At 40.0% G+C, this 21,229-nt stretch overlaps 1 protein-coding gene across 1 annotated transcript in view; it reads left to right on the top strand.

Moving 5' to 3' along the window:
- The first annotated feature begins 3,890 nt into the window (after positions 1–3,890).
- SHROOM2 (shroom family member 2) overlaps positions 3,891–21,229 on the top strand; it is a 67,930-nt gene continuing 50,591 nt past the window's right edge. Inside the window, exon 1 of the mRNA XM_031557495.1 lies at positions 3,891–3,979. The gene's annotated coding sequence lies outside the window, so the exon portion shown is untranslated. The remainder of the gene's footprint in view (positions 3,980–21,229) is intronic.

Genomic DNA, 21,229 nt, shown 5'->3' with positions numbered 1-21,229 from the left:
TTAATTGTTTGTATCAACTATTTCTCAACTCATGCAGGCATGGCAAAAAAAAAAAAAGATGTAGTGACAAAATTCTTAACAAAATTCTTCTGGAACATTGTGAAGTTCCTGATATTTGGAATATCAAGTTTTGATTCATCACTTCTGAGGTGAACATCTATGTGAAATTCCTCCTTGCAGGTCACTATTTCATGCAGTAATGTCAAGTCCTGATCTTTTATTGATCTAACTATTTCTGTACCTGGGAAGTAATCGGGCATGCTATTTCTGTTTTAGAAGTCCAATTTACACAAAGCTAACACCAAGTAAAAAAGTGTTGCCTTAGTAAGTAGCACATTTCATTCACTTAATTAACTTGCAACTGTACCAAATCTTTCTGGTGTGGTTGTTGTGGTTCAGCAGTGGTTCCTGGCTTCCACAAGATTGTTTTTATGCATTGAACTGTATAGGAGGTGAAAGTACTTTTTTCTAAGTAAATTGCCTGTGGTACCAAATACTAAGCCTAGATTTACTGTCTGTCAGCACATATGCTTTGCTTTATTATTATCTTTTTTTTACCTTTTTGAACTTTGCATACTTGCATTCTAAGCCAAATGAGAACTGTGCAACAGGCTCAGCAACAAATGCAACATTTAAGTAGCTTGCAAGTGCTGATAACTGAACAAGAGCAGTATACCTTTGGTCTTGGATTAATAGAGAACTCAGGAGACTTTGTGTTGTTTTCTCAAGTGGATTTGTCAGAACAACACATCTTAATTGCATGCTAGTTCTTCAGTGTAATACTGAATCGTTTCTGGAGTAGATTCCTTTCCTAGGAAGATACAAAGTATGCTTAGGAGATTTCTTACAGGAGATTTGAATTTCTTTTCTTTCAGAATAGATGTGTACGTGTCTATATAAAAACATGTAAAATTGCCCTGAGTGTCGATACTGAGGTGGTTGTAGTTATATATCTCTTCCAATGATTAAATATAATCTCCATTGCTTTGTACATGCTAGATGTAAGCAAATGCCACAAAGCCATGAAAGTTTGGAATTATTTTTCACTTCTTCTGATTGAACGAGGAGCAAGGTATGCATGTCAGGATGTGCAGCAGGATGCATTCCTGCCCCAGTCTCCAGCTCAGGGCTGTGTTTTCTAGTGTCTCCCGTTCTGCTGCCAGCAAGTTACCAAGGTTGAAGAAGTGGAGGCAGAAACCAGATGAGTCTGAAGGAAACTTGCCCTTTTAGTGGCACAGTGCATAATAAGCCTATCTCAGATGCACTTCCTATGAAGTGGTTAGTATCAGGGCTTTCCCGTAAAGGAGCACCAAGTAACAGCAGAATAAACCTCTGTGCACTTTGTGTACTTAGCAGGACACTGTGGAGGAGCTGGCAAGGAGCCCCTCTCATGCTCCAGCGTGTTCAGGGCTGGCTGTGTAGACAGGCCTGGGGCTGACCAGGCTGCCAGCACCCTTCTCCCACTTCTCCAACTGCCTGACCATGCACTACTGACAGTAAGGCATGGACATGAGAACAGAATGTACATGTACCTTCATGTTTTCAACAAATCATACATTGAAAGCCTCCTCATGAGGACCATTTACCTCCTTGTCTAACTGTTGGCACAGTTCCTTAATTACATATACGCAGAAATGGTACAAATCTGTGTTCCCTTCACCTCCATCCTAGCAATTCCACTCAGGTATTTAGGTGTTTCCCATGCCAACTGTCTTTTTGGTAGGATGTTTAGCCAAAAAGCGCTTTTATTTCTTAATTTTTTGGCTGATTAGTTTCTCAGTTATCTTAACATGATTTGTTAGTGACATACTAGTTGACACTGTAAGTGAACATAAGCTTCAGTTCCTCGAATTGGAGGTGTTGTCCCTGGTTTAAAGAGCAAATCATTGTTTAGTGTTTTTGAATGTTTGCCTTGTACAACTGTCAGGACTCTCTTGATGCATATGTTGTGACTGACATGTTTTTATGTTGTGGTGACTTGCATAATCTCATTCTTCACAAATATGAAGAAATTCACTGTCAAGCTTGAATAATAGAAAGCCAAAAATATGACAAACATCACCGTATTTTACTAAGTCATCTCCACCAGGGAGATGTTTGGAGTAGTAGAAAAGGCATAGAAATTTATTTGTGGGGTCAAAGGAATTCTGTATAGTTTTAATATGCTTGCTTAAAAAGTTACTTGTGCCAATGATACTCAGTTTTGTAATGCAGTTACAAAATTGGATAATACTACTTATTTTGTGGAATGGAATATGCATCCACCAGTAGTAACCTGTGAGTCACAAATGGTTTTTTTTCTTCCTTCAGTCCTGCAAGCACTTGTTGAAATAGTTAATTTTGAGCATGAGTAGTCCCATCAACTTTAGTGAGAGCGCTCACCATACTAAAAATGAAGTGTACAAGTGTTCACAGGATTGAACCGGAAATATATAACATCAAATTTGTTCTTAACACTACTTTCCCCAGGTGAATTCCAGTTTAAGTGGTAGACTGCAATATGTAGCCGCTTGGGTAAGAGGGGAGGGAAGCAGGTGCACATTCAAAAATGTGTGGGTCTGAAGACTTAATTTCACATAATACTTTCACATGGGCACACGGAATTTAACTGTGCTGGATAGCAGCAAATACTGTATATCTCTTCTGTCTCCTGACTGTAACAGTCATAACCCTGTCCATGAAAGACTAAATGAATCGTTTTCTATTTCAGGAATATTTCCATTTGAAGCGAATGCTTCTATGTATGTTACATGCTTTTTGAAATATTTAATTGTTTGGGGTTGCTTTTAAACACTTAAGAGGTTTGGCTGGTTTGTGTTGTTGTTTTTTTTAAATCCTAGTTAAGATCTTTGATGTGTATGTGCACAAGTTCATTGGGTCGGTAATGCTTCTGTTCTAGTATGTTGAAGTTCTTCTTGTGCTACTTGGATTTTAGATTACATATTTCACTTCCTGAAGGTAAATGACTGACTACGTTGAAAATCTGAATGCTTAAGTGTTGTCATGTCAGGTAGCCTACCATGTTAAGTGTAGAGATTTTGTGCTGTACTTGGTTGTGTAACTACATGTAACACTCTCGAATTTGCAAAGATCATAAAAGATTTCTTTAAAAGTTCTGGGTCCAACTCCTAGCTCCAGAAATATGAATACTTAAAAGAAGAGCAAAAACACAGGAGTATTGCAACTTCAGCTACTGAATTACTGAACAAAGTTTCATCTCATCTCTTAAACAAGACACCATTATTTTATGGTCATGGTTGCTGAATTTTCATAATACTGTGTGTCTCTTACAGAGACACAGCTGCAGCACTGTACTGTTGAGCTACATGTCCCTTATACTTTTACTCCATTGCAGAGTCGGGGTTTGGGGGAATTTTGGCTGAGTTGCAATTCAAATCAAGATTCATTCACTGGTCTGGCTCATGGAGTAGCCTTGCTGGCAGGCGGGGAGCCAAGCTGGGGCATGACATTTGATGGGGAAGAAAAAGAGATGGGAATGTCTTCAAAGTATGATCTGGCCTAGAGCATGTCTGAGCAAAATACCTTTCCCACATAAAACCTGAAACATCTTAGCTTGTGGCGTTGTTCTTTGTGGAGATTCAATGATTTGCATTCTGTGGCCATAAGGTTTCAACCAGGAATGAGACAAACTGAGGTCACGCTGTCTCGTAAAATACCCTGGAAGTGGAGGAACTCTCCTTCCCCCCTCCCATTTTTTGGATAACCTTGGACATGGTTAGGTAAATCATAGCTGAAACTAGTGTGGGAAAGCACCACATCTACATAGAAATGCCGATATTGGGGATGTGGTTTGTAAGGAAGTTCAGTTCATGTAAGCTAGCCGTAGAACTGTAAGCTCATTGCGGTAACACATAGCCATGGCAACACATAGCCATGCCTTCTGGCCATGAGCAAAGCAGAGTTTCCACGGTCACACGCTCCAAGGAGGTGACAAGTTCCTTCTTGCTGAGGGCACCAGGTTGGTCTGGTACTGTTGGCTGCACATTGCTGCTTCTGACTCTGTCTTGGACAAAGGCATTGGTGGAGAGTGAAGTCCAAAGGCTGCTGTGCTGCCTGCTTCTGGCTCCTGCTCTTTCACCTTGGTCACAGTGAGAGAGTCGGAAATTCCCAGTGCATTTCGATTCCTTCTGCTGTTGCTGCTGCTTGCCTTGTGAGAGGCTGCATTTTTCTTCAGCATTACTGGTGCACGAAGCCTTTTTTTGTATTCATGTTAAAGGTTAATAATTTCTTTACCCCCTTGCATACATAGCATGATAATTTCCGAACTATTTGAATGTAAACCCAACTTGAAGCAGCATTTGGAGCCAGTTATTCAATATGTGAAGCATTTTAGATGTTTCCAGATGATAAAGACTTACTAAAAAATTATTATTATTATGTTTTGGAGGAATTCTGATAAATCATGGCAAAAAAATGGCTTCAGGAGTTCAATACTATCTAGAAATCAAAAGGTAGCAGAATATACACAAAATAATGATAAAAAAGTATTTATGTAATATATATAATATAAATCCCATGATCAACATTTTTATCTCATCTCAGACATCCACTTGTGCCTGTCTAGTTCCCCAAGACAGAGTTAGGAGAAACAGTTCCAGAATATGAAAGCTGTAGCATGGTAGTCTATTGTGAATTTACCAGGCAGGAAGATTGATTTCTTACCTCATACAGCTTAATACCTCATTGTCAGCAGTGTATTTCTTACTTAGAAATGAAATCGCTGTTCCATCCTGCTCAAGCCTGTACAGTTGGGCTGAGGTACAAAAAAGACTGAAGGAAACTATGGTGGTTAAATCCTCATTTGCCCAAGTTAATGACTGAACTCCCATTATTTGTAAGGGCAGTAAGACTTGATAATGTATTTGTGTTTATTTGTTCTCACAGTTTGAAGCAGAGGATTTTACATATCTCTTCAGATTCTTTTTGTGTTAAGTGCAACTTCCTAGGCCCTGGGAAAGAGAAAAAGCTACTCTTCTCTGCTGCAACAAAATAATTCTCCTTCCAGCATGGCTTCTTTGCTCCATTTTCAGATATGGTGGCTAGTAAACCACGGTTCAGATGGATTGGCTACCCGACAAATGCAGAGGAGAAAGCAAATAGCAATGCTACATGTAGTCTTGTTGTGGTCAAGAGCAATTATGTTATATTTGTGTGAGTTTAGGAGGTGTGAATACATGTTTAACGTAGAATATGAGTCTCTGCTGAAATGTTAGGATTTGGGATAGATATCTGTATCATAGAAATACGTCAGTAATTTTTCTGTCAAAATACTGCTTCAATTTTCCATTTAAAGACATCTCAGTAATAATAGACTAATTTTATTACTCCCTCACTTTCTTTGTAACCCTCTCACTTCCACCAGAAGTCCATAAACTAAGCACAGTTTTATTTTATTTTTCTGTTCTCAAATTTTTGGTCAGTTTTTTTTAGGGAAATTTTTTGTAAGTCATTTCCTTTTATGATAAGATAATAGGAGCTGAAAATATGAAAACAGGAACTCCTCTTACTTTGCATGGAAAAAAATGCTGCCATTCCATTTGCTGCTTCCAGAAATGTGAGATGACTATTTTTGTTTGTTTGTGTGTGTGGTTAGAATTTATCAGTGCTTTTCTTGGAAAGGCAACTAAGAAGGGAGTATGAAATGTTCAGCTAGTCAGGGCATAGAGGCCAAAAAAGCAAAACCACAAACACAGTTTTGAGGTTTTAGCTCATCACTGTGAGTTTTAGTGAGATAGAAATGTTCAGAAAAAACATATGGTGATATCAGAAAACGGGTTAATTTCAAGAGACACAGTTTAAGTGAGCCATTTGAAAGGTGCATAACATGAAAAAAAACTGCTGAGTAATCTCCCTTTGAAAACAAAGAGCAATGAATGTGTCTCAAAGTCAGCATTCAGGAGCTAAGACACCTGGAATCTTGGCTTCTGAAGATTGTGCCTGTAGCAGTTAAGTGTCTGAGAACTTAAATGTTCAAATAAGACTGCCTGCCCACCACAAAAGAGTTATTTTTATTTTCTGAATAGGTGCAAGTCCTTAGTTCTCCCCATGATTTAATTCTTTGCTATTAGCGCTCTCTTGTGGCTGTTTTCGTGAAACAATTTAAAAGGCATTTTAACGATAAATGTATTTAGAGATTTCTTCCTTAGAATATGATCTCTTTTGGATAAGAGTTCCTAAATTAAATAGGATAATGTATATTTTAATGATGCAGGACGGTCAGTCTAGAGAAAAGCATCTGTAATGTGCTTCCCAAGAGATCTCAAAGGGGGAGCATGCCTACAGCCTTTTCAGGTTTTAAACTGTTTTTTGTCTTCGTATTTCTAGTGGCAAGCCATATCCCTGAGGAAAGGTAGCCAAGAGGCTAGTGGGAAGTGAAGTTCATGTAGATAGCCACAGTCAGGCAGCAGAGGGACTGGGACAGCCACCATCAGCAACGCACTGGAAAGCAGACGCTGCTTGGTCTGTGCCTCTGCTCCCCGTGACAAACAGAACACTTGCCATAACTTTGGTTGCTAAAACAGGCGAAATATGGATCTGAGAAACCTTTATCAGTAAAACTGATAAGCGTGTTCCTGGGAAAGATTTTTTAGAATGAATCACTGTTTTCTAGTTCCAGGGCTGGAGTTAACTCTTGGCCTGTTCTGTTTTCAAGTTAAAAGGATCTTAATTCTCAGTAGAGAGCTCAAGCTTTCTAGAAGCTCAGATGGCATGCAGGAATTTTCATTGAGCTAGGAGTCTTGTTTCCTGTCTTAAGAAAAAGGTAGTTTTTAATGAAAAGTGTAATTTGTTACTGTATAGACTGAATACCATCTTGATTACAAATCCAGTGTGAAAACTTTATTGTCATGCCAGAATTAATACTGAGTGTGTGAAGTTGGCTGTAGACTCCATTTCCTTCTGCAACTAAAAAATTGATCCCAGGGTACTTACTTAGCACTCCTCTCTTGGAGAGGAGCAGGTTCATGACTGAGAAGGCCTTGAGTGAGAGGACGTTTCACCTCAAAATACTAAAAAGTCTCAGTTCTTCAGAATGCTTAAATCTTTGTGCATGGCATTTGTCTGAAAAAAAAAAAGCCTCTGAAAACCAAATTAAAAATCCTATTACCTAGCTGTATTTAGGGGGTGAGGTTTTCCTTTACCGTTATGGGGACGCTTGCTTTTTTTTTCACTTTCTTTCCTCTTTTTGACATTGTAACAATGGAATTCTAATACTATTAACTCTTCAGATAGTGCACTCAATAGTACTCACAGTATGCAATTTATTATTCTGCTAGGTTGAGTGAAGATGGACTACTTGTTGGAAATTCCAGAAACAATCCCTTTTTCCGCATGATTTTACTTTTTTCTTTTGCCGAGTAGTTACCAAGTGGAGAATAGTATTTGTCACTGCGTATCCTTGTGCACATGATAATGATAATAATAATAATGTAGCTTTTATACTTTTAGAAGCAATGTTGAAAAAGTGACTCACGAAATGAAAGTCTGTTTCTGGATTCAGTGAGTGTGCAAGCGTGTTAATGTTGATAAGCAAGGGATCATGCTAACTTACTCTCATTCAGGTAACTCACAAGCATAACTCAATGTAATAGCTTTAACATCTGTGAGAATGTAATACCTTCACCTTTAAATAATATGCAGTTATTTTTGGATAGAATATTGCAATCTGGCTGAGAAAGTTTTAGCCCTCCACTATCTAATTTCCAGCAAGTTCTCACAGTGGAGCTACAGGACAATTTTACAACTGTGTAATTCTGCCACACGCTATTTTAACTAGAATTCCAACTGTAACGCAAATATTCTCTCATAAAATAAGATCACTTCTTGTCCTTTTGACCACCTTCTCCTTCATAAAGTTGGGGACTTAGGGAAAGCAATGATACTTCCAGCATTTCACTTGCAATTATAAGCACATTCTCCTGTGACCTGCAGAAAGCAGTTTGTTTTGCATACTTAGGAAGTGGGTCTGGCAATTGGTTAAGAATGTGTGGTGAAGCAAGTTTCATGTGGCAATCACTGGTACATTATAGCATAGAACCAATACAGATGCATGGTCCTACATGAGCGTATGGAAAACCTCGTCTGAGCACATTCCAGTGTGTAAGAAGAGCGTTTCTCTTCCTCCTCGACTGGTCCTTAAGGGCACAGTAGAAATAAACGTATTTTTTAACCTTCTCCCAAATAACTTTTGTGCAGCCTCTTACTACATCCTCAGGTATGGTGGTTGTCAGCAGCCATAACAAGCTTATACATATAAATCTGGCCAGTTACAGGGGAGTAGGAGTGTGAATATGGAATGAAGTTGCTGTTTTCAAAAGGCGTGAATAGATTATCCTTTGGAAGACTTCCTGAGAATTTTTATAGTAAGACTCCCTTTGGAATGGGAAGACATAGCTATGACTCTTCTCCGTAGGCAGAGATGATTGCCAGTGCCTTTCTGCATATTTAGGTTATTAATTTCTAGGGATATCACTGGCTGCTTCTCCCTTTGGAGCAGTGTTGCTCACTGAGCGGACTGGCTGGCTGGTTTTAACACAAAGTTAGTTTTATAGGAAGAATATGACTTAGATGCTGCTGAAAAGCCATAGGATCTTAAGAGGTCCAGATGCTCTGGAGATTTCTTTTAGCTTTGCTGCTTGAACAGATTTGTAATGTCCTAGGTGAACAGTAACTTCTTTACAGTGCAGTGTTCCAGCCGGGACCATTACCTTGTGCTTTCGCTTTGAAGACTGCAAAAGCAAAGGGAGGGGGAACTGAAAGAGTTTAAATGGTGAAATCGGAACACATTTTCCAAGTGCCGTTTCAAGCACCACTGCAATTTACCAGTGGAAATTGCCCTGCCTTCCTGCTCCCCCAGAAGTCCCCTGGATTGATTTCCCAGCCTTCCTCAGCTTTCCCAGGTGAGCAGGGCAGGCAGTGCATAGCAGGGCCTATCTGGTGGAATCCCCGGTGTGACTAACCAAAACTGTTGCGGCCCATTGGCGTGGAGTGGCAACAAGGCTCCTTCACAAATCTAATTATAGCCTCTAAGCTGACGCAGCGGCATGGATTAGCGCAGGAGGAGGAGGAGGAGAGGAGGACAGTCTTTGTCTGGAGGGCGGCAGGGGTCCTGGCTCTGCTCTGGCTTTGGCTGGGGGCTGGGGCCCAGGCGCACACCCACATGTGCCATGCAGGCCTGAGGCAGACCCACGTGGCTGGGAGCTGTACTTGGGGCCTCAGGAGGAGCCGCTGCCTGGGTCAGGGCTGTGGGTAGGTACCAGGGGACAGAGCTCTCTGGGCTGGCAGGAATGGAGCTCCAGAGTTCTCCAGCACTGCAGCTGGTGATCGAACCTGGGGAATGCAAGTGCTTGGGGTGCACCTCGGTTGGTTTTCTGTGGCTTGTTTGCTGCATGGAAGGAGGAGAAGCCATGCTGCATTGTCTTGATTGTGCCTGATTAAAATTTTGTGGTGGGATTGCTGAAGCGGAGTGGGCAGGTGCAGAAGAGGAGAGGTAACTCTGAGAGGAGGTTTTTGTTGTCTCTATTTCTGACAGACCCAGTGTCTCTGTGCTCCTTGTCACTGAGCAGAACCACTCGACAAGCAGTGAAGCCACGCGCTGAGGCTGGTTTTTGGCTGCTACTTCAGAATCTAAGAGGTCTGCAGCCCATCTTCTTGGACTGCTCTTTTCACCCTGGTGTGCAAGTGCTGATAATCAAGACGAGCAGAGTAGCAGTTAGTCTCTTGGGGAACCCTGAAGCGTTAAGGCTAGAGAGTTGTTCAGTCTTCAGCTTTCACTGATGTGAAAAGCAAATCCAATGGAAAAAAATTCCCTGGCTGTGTATTGTCAGCTATGGGCACAGCTTGAGTCGAGGTCACATAGGGATGCACAGGATTTTTACGGTACAGTGCAGGAGGAAATTAGAACGCATGTACATGGCATGAGACCAGAGTAGTTGTTTTTGTATTCTGCCTGCACATCTAAAGAAGGGGTTGTGAGATTTCTTTTCGGGTAGGAGAAGTATGTGTGATAGTGAGCAACACTAGAAAAAAGAAAAATGTGAACATAATTCTGCAGTTTTGGTGAAGAGAGCTGTTAAATGATAAATTTGACAGAGGGGGATTTTGTTATTGCTCCCAGGACTGTCACTGCTTCCTGCTCTTCAAGAACATATGCTGTGAAGGTGGGGTGCAAGAGCGGGGGCTCAGGGTGTTTCTGTCTCTATCTGCTTAGTGGTGACCAGACAGCTCCATTAGAAAAATCGTTAATCTCGTGGGGCTAATGGAGCTTCCCTCCAGCATGAATTGCTCAGGCAGGAACTGCCAATTGCATCTATGGAGAATGATCCCAGCAGAGTTAGGGTCAACTTCTGTTGGTTCTTGTTGTTTTATAATAAGGCGTGATAATGCATGGTAGAGATTGGCACATAAAAACACATCACACATTTCTGCTAACCCCACTGAACTTCAGGTGAAGCTATAAAATATTGAACTTTCTTTAATCACTTGGAAAACATATGTGGTATTCATTGTGTCTCCTTCTTTCCTTCTTCTTTCCTTCTTCTTTCCTCTCAAGTGAATGTTGTTATATATCAAAGACATCTTTTCTGTTCTTTGAGGCTGCTTAAAGCTCCATTGGGGAAGTTTATATTGCCCTTACACCGTTATTACAACCTAGTTTTGTTTTCCAGCAAAAGGAGGGTAAATCAAGTATAAAAATGCAAACAGCTGGGAAGTCACTTACAGAAAAAGGCATATTCTCCACTCCGAATTTAAAAATGGTGATGTAGTCACGACTTGCAAAGTGGATACAGTATCATTATTGATTGTGAGATTTTCCACAAATACCTTGCATCAGGATCCGTACCTTGATTTGTGCAGAAGTATGCAAATAAATTCAGTTAGTAAACTACTCAGTCCTGTAAAGAGATGATGATAAGCCTTGTTGCTGCTTTTTAATACAATTTTTGGCAGTACGAGTAATTACAAATATTAGTTACAGCTCTTTTTTTTTTCCTCTGTATCTCATTATCCACTGTAACTGATCTGGGCCTGGAAAATAATGAACATGGGTTCTAATTTGGTCTCTTTGTACTCAAACAGATGTTTCAACTGCAGGTTTTTTTAGTTTTATTTTTGCCAGTTTGACTCTTGTAAAATGTAGTGGTAATAGTGTGACTGAAGACTGAGATCTGAAGGGATAGTGTGAGGTGGGATAGAAGAGGAATAATATATTGAAGACTTGTGTTGTTATTGCACTGAGGTGATTCTGTTTCCAGGCTTGCTTGGAAAGTGACTTTTATTTTGCTATGAAATTATTTAACTCAGCTTTCAAATCTTCTAATGATGCTAAATTGGGTGCATATCTTGGCACATTCTGTTTCTGCAAAATAAGCCTCAAAGTCTACAAGAATGTTACCCACTAAACAATATCAGCCCTACTCCAGGAACCTCAGAAATCAGAGTTTTCTGATAACTTTCAAACTTCTAATTCTAATGGGTTTTAAATGTTTTAAGGTTGCCATATGTCTGTTCAGTATAAGGCTCGTCTGTATTCCTCAGGCATCCAAATCATGGGAAACGGCATTGCCGTTAATAGATTAAGTAGGATTTGGGGGGTTTGATCAGCATAAATTTACTGATATCTTGAGTGTGTTTGTGCTCAGACTGGTTCCTTACCCAGACCAGCAGCTCAGACTGGCAACCTGTCTGCATCCACCATTGCTGTCCTGGGGCAGTGCGTAGTAAGGTGGCTGTAATAGATGATGCTTTGGCAGAAGTATTGCCAGATCGGTGTTTTCACGTTTACTGCATTCGGTCATACTTGGTGCCTGAATTTTTTGAATGGCATCTGATTACTGAGAGGAGTGGAGGACTCAAGCTCTTTAGGATTCAGACATACTATTCTGTTTATGTGTGTGACAGAGGGAGGAAGTTTTGGATGGGTGGACACAAGAGAGAATTGAGTAATCCTGTAAGTACAGCACTGTGTGTAGGATAGCAAAGGGATCCATCTTCTTCAAGCACAGCTGCTGGATCCTTCTTCACCAGAGCCATAGAAGGAAGAGCACCTCTTTGTCTGGATGACTCAGATACTATCCAAAAAGGATGATGTGTGAAAAAAAGAATCGTTCTTACCCATTCTTACTTCTGTGGCCGTCAGCTGGATTTTAGTCTTGCCTAACCACCGTGTCCTTACCTGCACTGTCCTGTAGCAGGGAGGGGTGAAGCTGGAGCCCAGCTCTGTTCCTGACAGAATGAAGTTGTAAGAGATGAAGTGGGATGTTGAGCAGCCTTAGCAGAAGTGCCAATTGCTTTCAGCCCCTTCCCTGCAGCCGCCCTCTGCCCTCAGAGATGGAAGTGGTGGCCCTACCTTCCTCAGGCAGAGCCCCTCTTCTTCACTTAAGAGTGTCTGCACAAAATGTTGAAGAAACTGGGCCCAGATTAATATGTGCATAGACAGGAGGAACTTGTAGCTCAAGAAGCTACAGTAATAAACCTGTCTTCTGCCAATGGAGAAATCATAAATGGATAAGTGTTTCAAATTGTCCTGCTTCTTGTTATAATGCTGCTATGGCCGCAGTTATCTATTCGAGACAAGAGGATATAACTTGGAATTGAACAATTAGCTTCTCAACCTGAAATCTGAGCCACACATGGGACATAAGGAAGGAGAGATTAACCCAGAAGGTTGTGCAGCTCTAACTATCTTATGCCTCAGGTTTCCAACATGTTAGGGCAACTGAGATTGCATGCCCAAATTTATGAGCGCTCTAATCTGCCAAGACTTAGGTCTAACGTCTGTTTTAATCTGAAAATAGTTATTACGGCAGTAAAAATCCCTTTTTAAAAGTAGTACCATATATTTCTTAGAGATTTACAGTTGCATAGGTATCTCCAAATACCATATCCAATGGAAGTACTATAAATGTTTACTATATGTAGTCTAGAAGGAGTCCTGCAGAAGTGGTTTTCCTATTTGTGTTTTTTTCTTCTCTAGCACAGCAGTTTTTTCCTTTCCAATCTCTGTTGCCCTTCTGAGACCAAAATGCCTTGAGGGAGACTTTCTGCAGAAAAAAAAACCAAACTTATTCAATTATTTATTAGTGTGAGATATATTGTAATTTTTTCAGCCGTGTTGCTCTCATCCTTTGTCTCAGCTGTGGCTTAGCTGGGTTACATGAGTTTCGGATGCTGTGCGGTGTGGAATTTATTTGGAAGATCATTTGAGAAGCTTGGTTATTGTGAGAATAAACTTGGGCATAAATCTGGAATAGTTAACAAATGCAAGCTCTTAAACAGATGAGCAAAAAGACTTCATCTTGAGCCTCTTGAGTTACTTTTGATTTTTATTCCAGTGACTTCTCTGACTTAAAGGACAATATCATTGGTAATAGAGATCTGTGTTATTGTTTTAAATATTTGTCTCATTAAATGCCATTCCTGCAACATGTCTGATTTAACCATTCCTTTTTGTGAACAATTTTACCACTCAAAATGCAGATGAGGTTTCATCAATCTCTGTGTTTCTATACCACTACTGTGTGTGCGTTTTCAACTGAGGCTTAGAAAAAGCTTTCAGGTAGAGAAGTCTTAGGCCACAAGTCTGTCTTACTGTATAAATTCCCTTGCTGATCTTTTGACTGGTATTACTTTTGATATCCCTTTTATTAGTTCTTGCTGAACCAAAGTCATTTATTTCATTTTATTTGGGAGGAAAAGGTAGGATGTGAAACTTGAGGAGGTGTCAGAATAGCTGTGAAAAGCCAGAATTTTCCTATTGCTCTGACTGATGTAGTTGGAGAATTGAGTTGAAGAAATACAAGAAATAGGAAACAGAGCTGTGTTCATTCCTTGGTGTGGCACTGTGAGTCTTGCAATGTCAGGACAGCTTCAGATGGATAAGAGGAGTTACTTATTCCCTAAAGAAAACAGCAGCTGTTGAAGCTGCTTGCACCAGTTTCAGATTAGGAATAAGTGGCTAGGGGTTGCTAGTGTCACATCCTCATGTGTCAGTGTAGTTTCTAAGTTTCAGAAGAATGTACCATCCAGCTTCCCAGAGTAGAGAATCGGGAAAATTTGAGCACAAGTTAAAATATTTGACAAGACATTTAAAAATGAATTATTGCCGTCCACTACCTGACTTAAGTTTTCAAACTGCCTAGCAGGTATGAAGACATACAGTTTCAGAGCAAGACAAAGAATGCCCACCTAAAAGAAAAACGTATACTGGGGTTCATTTTCATACTTGGAAATACAGAATTATTGTATGGTGAAGCCAGCTTGATGTTATAGAGCTCATTATGCTGATTTTTAAGTTTATAGGCTGGAGAAGGCTCACTTGGCAACATAGGCTTTGTTGGAGTGAATAGGATGAGGTGAACTGTATCAGAGAGAGCTAAGTGAAATCAGGGATTTCTTTCTGAGGAGAGCATCTTGTCTGATGATCTTGACTGTCTTTGTCTGAAATGTCCTGTGGATTTTGATGGAATGAAACATGTTACAGTTGATAGTTACTTGTAAATTCATAAACAGCAGAACAACCTACTGGGTGTTGGAGATTAGGAATAAATCTGTTGTTCTCTCACCTTCTCTTAAAGTGGACAATGCTGTACATTATTATGAGATGTTAGAGTGGGCAGCCCATCTTCTCAATTCACAAAGGTATTGTAGAAATGGGAAAAAAAAAAAAAAAAGAGTGTATGTGTCATCACCTCGTTCTGTTATTTGTGTTTCCTTCCGAGACTCTATAAGTGAGTGATAGTATAGTGAGCTGAAGACAGGCGCAGTGGATGCAGAAGTTGAAGAAGCTCAGAGGTTTCTGTACCTCAATGGACAGTGGGGAGAAGACCATGAGGAAGGAGGAAGCTGGTTCTCTCCAGGACTGGTGGGAGATGGGGCAGAGAGGAGGAGCAGGCAAAGATGGCATTGCTGGAGACTAATGGGCTTGATGCCAGGGCCTTATAAAGAGGGACTGCATGACAATAGGTTAAGGATCTTAAACAGGAGGAGTTTTGGGGAAAAAAAAAAAAAAGACAGTATTCTCTTCCTTTCCCTTCCTTTCATCATTCTAAGCTTGCTCATTTCTTGAGAAAATAAGATTTGCCAAATTTGTAAGTAGTGTGGTTGCTTGCACTCCTGAAGATTTATTTTCCTATTTCTAAAGCAAGAGAGTACGTTTGCGCACACTCTCTTCCTCATCCATTGGCAGAAAATTTATGGAGTTACCCTTGGTCCATCTTGTGTGTACACAATACACATGGTTTAAATGTCTCTGCTGTCATCTGAAAAGAACGTCATTTCCAATAAGCTGCTTACCTAACTAGATGCTATGCTGCTGAGGAATGTGCTGATGAATCCATAGCAGTGAGGCTTCTCAAGGGTGAGGACAGATTGCTACTGGGCAAGTTGTTCTGATTTTCAGCTGAATTTTCTCTTTCCATTTAAACATGGCATCAATTCACTTGTTCTACTGTGGCTCCTCTGCTTGCAAGTGTTGTCACTGACGTAGTGTTCTGTGAGTGAAAGAGGCAAATTCTGGACTTCTTGTGTTTTATTTAATCATACATACATCAGTCAGTCAACACACACTCATCCACACATGGTGTGTGGGTTAGAGTTTTTTAGCCATACTGCTTGATTATTCCTAGCTTGTACATAACGTGGCTTTTTTGAATGCAGATGCATGGAAATCTCATAGTTGTTGGGAAATTCTACTCTGAAGCCTAATATTAATTCACCTCTGCAAATCATCCTTCACCAAATAAATTTTGAAAGCATTGTAAAGATAAACCATTAATTTATTCCTAACTGAGGTCTTCCATCTAGTATAATTAAGTAGACTGATAGACTAAATTTAATACATGTTCAGTACCATAGAGTCATAGAATCACTAAGGTTGGGAAAGACCTCTCTAAGATCATCTAGTCCAACCACCATCCCATCCCTTGTCGCTCAGTGCCACATCCACACGTTTCTTGAGCATCTCCAGGGATGATGACTCCACCATTTCCCTGGGCAACCTATTCCAATGCCTCGTCAGTCTTCCTGAGAAGAACTATTTCCTAATATCCAACCTGAGCCTTCCATGGCACAACTTAAAAAAAGGCATAAATGAAAACTCAGAACCATGGACTCAAACCCAAGTCATTCAGTCCTCAAGAGCAGAGCTGGGTGAGTTCTCTAGCTGCTAGGCAAAACCATCTCCCTAATAGTTTTTGCCAGCTCCTATATTTTAAAGATGTATTTTAATAGATATATTATAGATATTTTATCTATTATATTTTTACTGAGTTATTAAGTGACTGCAGTGCCATCTTCCATCATTGCAACTTACCATCTGACCCTGCAAGTAGATTTGCAAAAACAAGCCAGTATGACTGCCAGAATGAAGACAGGCTACGCATTTGGAGGGGTAGGGACAGCTCACCTGCAACCTGGGCAGGAGAACACTGGGCAGAGCTGTGGGTTGGAGAGAGGAAAGGAAGCAAAGGCAGGTGCACGTGGCAGCAGGCCAGGGCCATCTCTGTTGCCTCCATGCAAAGAAGTGGCAGAGCTGCCCTCTCTGCGTGAGAGGTATGAAAGGTGCCTGTGAGGAGCTTCTGTTGTGCAGGCATCAGGAGCTGGGTAGGCTGCTCTTAAATAAGTCTTGTTCATTACTTCATGGTTATTGTGTTGTTAACAGCTTGCTTAATTAAGATGCAATCTTCTTCTAGTAATAGTGTCTTTCCAGTACGTTTTAACCAGAAAGGAGAATAGCTTAATATTTGATAAGATAGAAGGATTCGCGGAGCCTGACTTTCTTTAGTTTTTTGCTCTCATCAAAATCACTTTAACTTTAAAAAGGATTGAGCACATCAAGTAGGTGAAAATTCTTTATTTTTGATTCCTACTCATGGGTTTCTGTGTTCCATGAGATGATTCCCAGCTGCTTGCTCTCCCAGCTGATCACCTACTGCAGTTCGTGTGTTAAATGCACAGAGTCAGATATTGGGATCAGCCTGTGGCTAATCCAGCTGTCAGAAGACAAGGGGATACGCACAGCAGGGCTCAGCTGTCTGCTATCAGAGGAGAGTTTTCTCATATACCAGGCTGATAAGTTTTCATCATTGATTCATCCCATTCCAATGAAGTATGTCACAGGGGATTTTCCTGGAAGAATAAAGAAAATGCTAATATTCCAGCAGAGTATGCTCTAACAAGCAGATGGGTTATGTGCTGCTGCTAATGGAGAAAAACAGTCTTTAAATGAAGATCCCTAGCATGATTTTGAGTGTTTTCAATAGTAATTTGGATTCATACATGTCATCTGAATACAGCGCTGGTAATCTAACATTAAAATTGCTATTGAGATTTTTTTTGTTTGTTTTTATGTGAAGAGAGTCATCTTTTACATCACTTTTTAATGCTATCTTGCTGGCAGAGTAGAGTAGCTTTTTAAACCTCATCTTAGCAGCTGTTGGTCAGCTATGGCATTAAAGCATTTGCATTTAATGATTGCAAAAAAATATTAATGCTTTCAACAAATTTTGTCCTAAATAAAGTCTCATTCAGGCTTTCTCTGTATTCAGGGAGTACATGTGAAAGAGAAGTACTGTTGGTTTTTTTTTGAAGCTCAGAAGAAAGCTGTAGTTCCAAAAGGCATTGCCTTAGAATACATAGCAAGTTGATATTTACCGTTAGTTTTTCAGATATACTTCTCACCATGAAGAAGCATTTTGTACATTTTCAGTTCAATATCTATAAAAGTGAGGGTGTGATCTGTGTGCCTTAGCTAGGAAGATGTAGGGGGATTTAGGCAGTCTCTGCTATGGCTCACCCAAACAAAGCCTAAGCTTGCCATCCTTCTTTGAAAGGGACATTTAAGATTCTCCTGTGTGGATGATGTGACATGGAGTGTACTAAAGGAAAAAAAAAAAAGTAAAAAAAATGCTGATTTCTAGTCTCAGAGCAACAGGGACTTAGGGCAGCCAAGATTTGAATCTGAGTGAAAGGCAGTAGGCAGCCTTACAGAAGGAGAGAAAAGGGAATCAGCTGTAGCAGGCAAGCAGGGAGACAAATTCAGAAGTCAAATGTGGGTTTAGCGGGGACTAAGTTTGTTGGGAAGGCCAAAACGAGGTGTTAGAAGTACAAAGCCATCAACCTGGACAGAGAAGTCATGGTACACTGGCAAGCTTAGAAAGTGACTTTGCATGTATGACAGAAAAAAGAAGAGTGAAGAATAAGCTTATTTGCATTAACTGTATTGCTGATGAATGACAGGCAGTGATACATTTGCTTCAGAATATATTACAGGAGCTTTTTAATTGTGTATGTCCAGGTCCTTTAATATGGGATTGTAGAATGAAAATTTTCAGTGCCTTTTATATGGAATATGTTGACATTGCTATTTCTCGTTATTTGAGAACACTGTGGGGTAACTTTATCTTCATGGTGGTTTTCAGCATCTGTTTTTTTTCTCTAAGGATTTGGAATACTAAAAAATCTGATGTTTTTTTCCCATAAATTAAGTGATTCAATAGTTTGTTTGCACTGTTTTCTTATGTACCTATTTAATTGCATGATAAGTTGCTCTACTAGTGTCTTTTAATCCATGGAGCACAAGATTTGTCAACAGGAAAAAAAGAAAAAGCAGAAAAAGAACCACACAGGAGATCCCAAAAACTAAGTTATTTGTGTGGCTGACACAGGGCAGGTAACTGGCAACTGTAAGAACATTTGAGAGGTTTGTTTTCCCTGGGACCAACAGCTGTGGCGTGATTGAGTTGGTTTGTCTATGAAACACTCGGAGCTTACCTTGTGAGCCATGCCATTCAGTGCTTGCAGTGGCTGCCTTTTGGTAGCATGTCCAAATGTGCCCCCTTCTTGCTTGAAAATCCAGCTGAATAGAGTGCTTGAATGTCAGGTTGTGATTTTATCTTGGTGCTGAAGCCAATTTTGGAACTTGCAAGGAAGTTGTACCATCAAAACTGCAGTACAGTTTTGCATCTGCAGCCTTGGGAATAAAAATGTTCTGTAGAAACAAGAGTGAAGTGGCTGAACACCACATAACGTATATATTTAAGACTCTTTAATATAATCACTACAACAGTTTTAACTCAGGAAATTACTCTTGAACAGTATGTATTAGTTCTTTGCAGCTATAGTTCATTTCTGACTGAAGCCACTGACTCATCCTTCCTATAAAAATAAAATTACAATGAAAAAAAAGCGTTTTAGTGTAAAGCCAGGTTTTATTTCCTGGTGCAGCTGATAGAGATGAACAGTATAAACCATTGCATTCAGATATACTGGCATACAATGCCTATTTTTGGTTTCATTGGACATAGGGAAGTCCTAATTACAAGTGATCATTACTGATCTGAAGCAATTCAATTCAGACCTGCAGAATAAAAATAAAAAAAAAAAATTGTATGATTTGTTCTGGGATCACAGAAGAACATTATGCCGTTTTCATGTGTTAAGGAAGATTGTTGTAGGAAATAAAAGGAAGAAGAAAAAAAGTGAACAAATAGGAGAGCAGAATTTGAGTTGTATCATTTCCAGGAGGAGAGTAGCCAAATTCCTTCATTCTGAGGGACTGATTTCCTTTCTGCAATGAGACAAGCTTCATGAAAATATTAAAAATGCATTTGTGTGCATTCTCAAATGAACTGGGAGGAAGTTCAACAAGATCAAGTGCCGGGTCCTGCACTTTGGCCGCAACAACCCCTTGCAGTGCTACAGCCTTGGGGCAGAGTGGCTGGAAGAAATGGACCTGGGTGTGTTGGTCCATGCATCTTGGCTTCAATCAGAAATAATGCTGCCAGGTGGAGCAGGGAAATGATCATCCCTCTGTACTCAGCCATGGTGAGGCCGCACCTTGAGTACTGTGTTCAGTTTTGGGTCCCTCACTACAAGAAAGACGTTGAGGCTTTGGAGCGTGTCCAGAGAAGGGCAGTGAAGCTGTGAGGGGTCTGGAGCACAAGTCTTATAGGGAATAGCTTGAAATAGCTGAGATTGATCAGTCAGGAGAAGAGGAGGCTCACAGAAGACCTTACTGTTCTCTACTACTACCTAAAAGAAGCTTGTAGTGAGGTTTGATCTTTTCTCCCACACAACTAGCAGTAGGTGGGAGGGAATGGCCTCAAATTGCACCAGGCGAGATTCAGATTGGAAGTTAGGAAAAATTTCTCATCTGAAAGAGTGGTCAGGCACTGGAATGGGCTGCCCGAGAAGGTGATAGATTCACCATTCCTAGAGGTGTTCAAGAAATGTTTAGTGGGGAAATACTGGTGATAGGTGTACAGTTGGACTTGGATGATCTTAGAGGTCTTTTCCAACCTTGAATCAACCTTGGTAATTCCATGATTCTATGAACTGAAAATAAAATTATCTGAATTTTTAAATTTTTACTTAAGTCTTTTTTGACTTTTGTTATTTTTCCCACACTTGTCCAGTTTAATTAGGTTTTCATTGTTGGTCAAAGAAGCTTATTTTTTCTTTTTTTTGTTCTCCTCATTTCGAATCAGTATTGCTACTGTAATCTAAGCCACTAAACTCTCTACCCTGTGAAATTCAGAATGTATTAATGACTTCCAAACAGTAAGTATAAAAGGACAGATTTATTCTGAAGAACAATAAAGGAAAGGTAGGTTTATTGCTTAACTATTCGCACTCTACATGTCATTGATACAACTCTAACACGCTGCTTATAACTGATAGAAATTGGTTTTCTCTCCGTATGGTACCTTCACTACTTAATGGCGTTTTCTTTCCAGCAGTTTTTGCAAACGTATTGGTAGAAAGACGCTGTCAGTGAAGCACTTTATGTTTCCATTTATGCTAGAGGTTTTCTGCATTGTAGGTTCAGATGATCTCATTCTGTCACTCAGAATTAAAACAGAGATGTTATATTAGAATATAAATGCTCTGCTTCCAGCATCTTCAGTTGCCTGCAAAATATTCTGTTTTTTTAGGCTTTTAGTCTTTCTTTTATTTCCCGTTACTCATTTGTGCTGAGGTTTGGAATCTGTATTCAAGTATTGCTCTGTTTATTGTTAGAAAAGCAGTTTCTTGAAGTGCAGGAAATACTAAATGTAATTAAATGTTGTGTGTCCAACAGAAAGCAATGTTTATTATGCTTAGTAAATTAAATTAGTTTTTAGTCATGTTGCAGACTTCATCAAAAGCAGGTGTCTAGTTGATTCTGCCCTGCAGGTATCCCACAAATATTTTTAGACTGTTCATGCAAAAA

The sequence above is a fragment of the Meleagris gallopavo genome, chromosome 1, assembly GCF_000146605.3.
Source record: "Meleagris gallopavo isolate NT-WF06-2002-E0010 breed Aviagen turkey brand Nicholas breeding stock chromosome 1, Turkey_5.1, whole genome shotgun sequence".
Lineage (NCBI taxonomy): Eukaryota > Metazoa > Chordata > Aves > Galliformes > Phasianidae > Meleagris > Meleagris gallopavo.
This window is presented reverse-complemented; position numbering and strand designations above follow the sequence as displayed.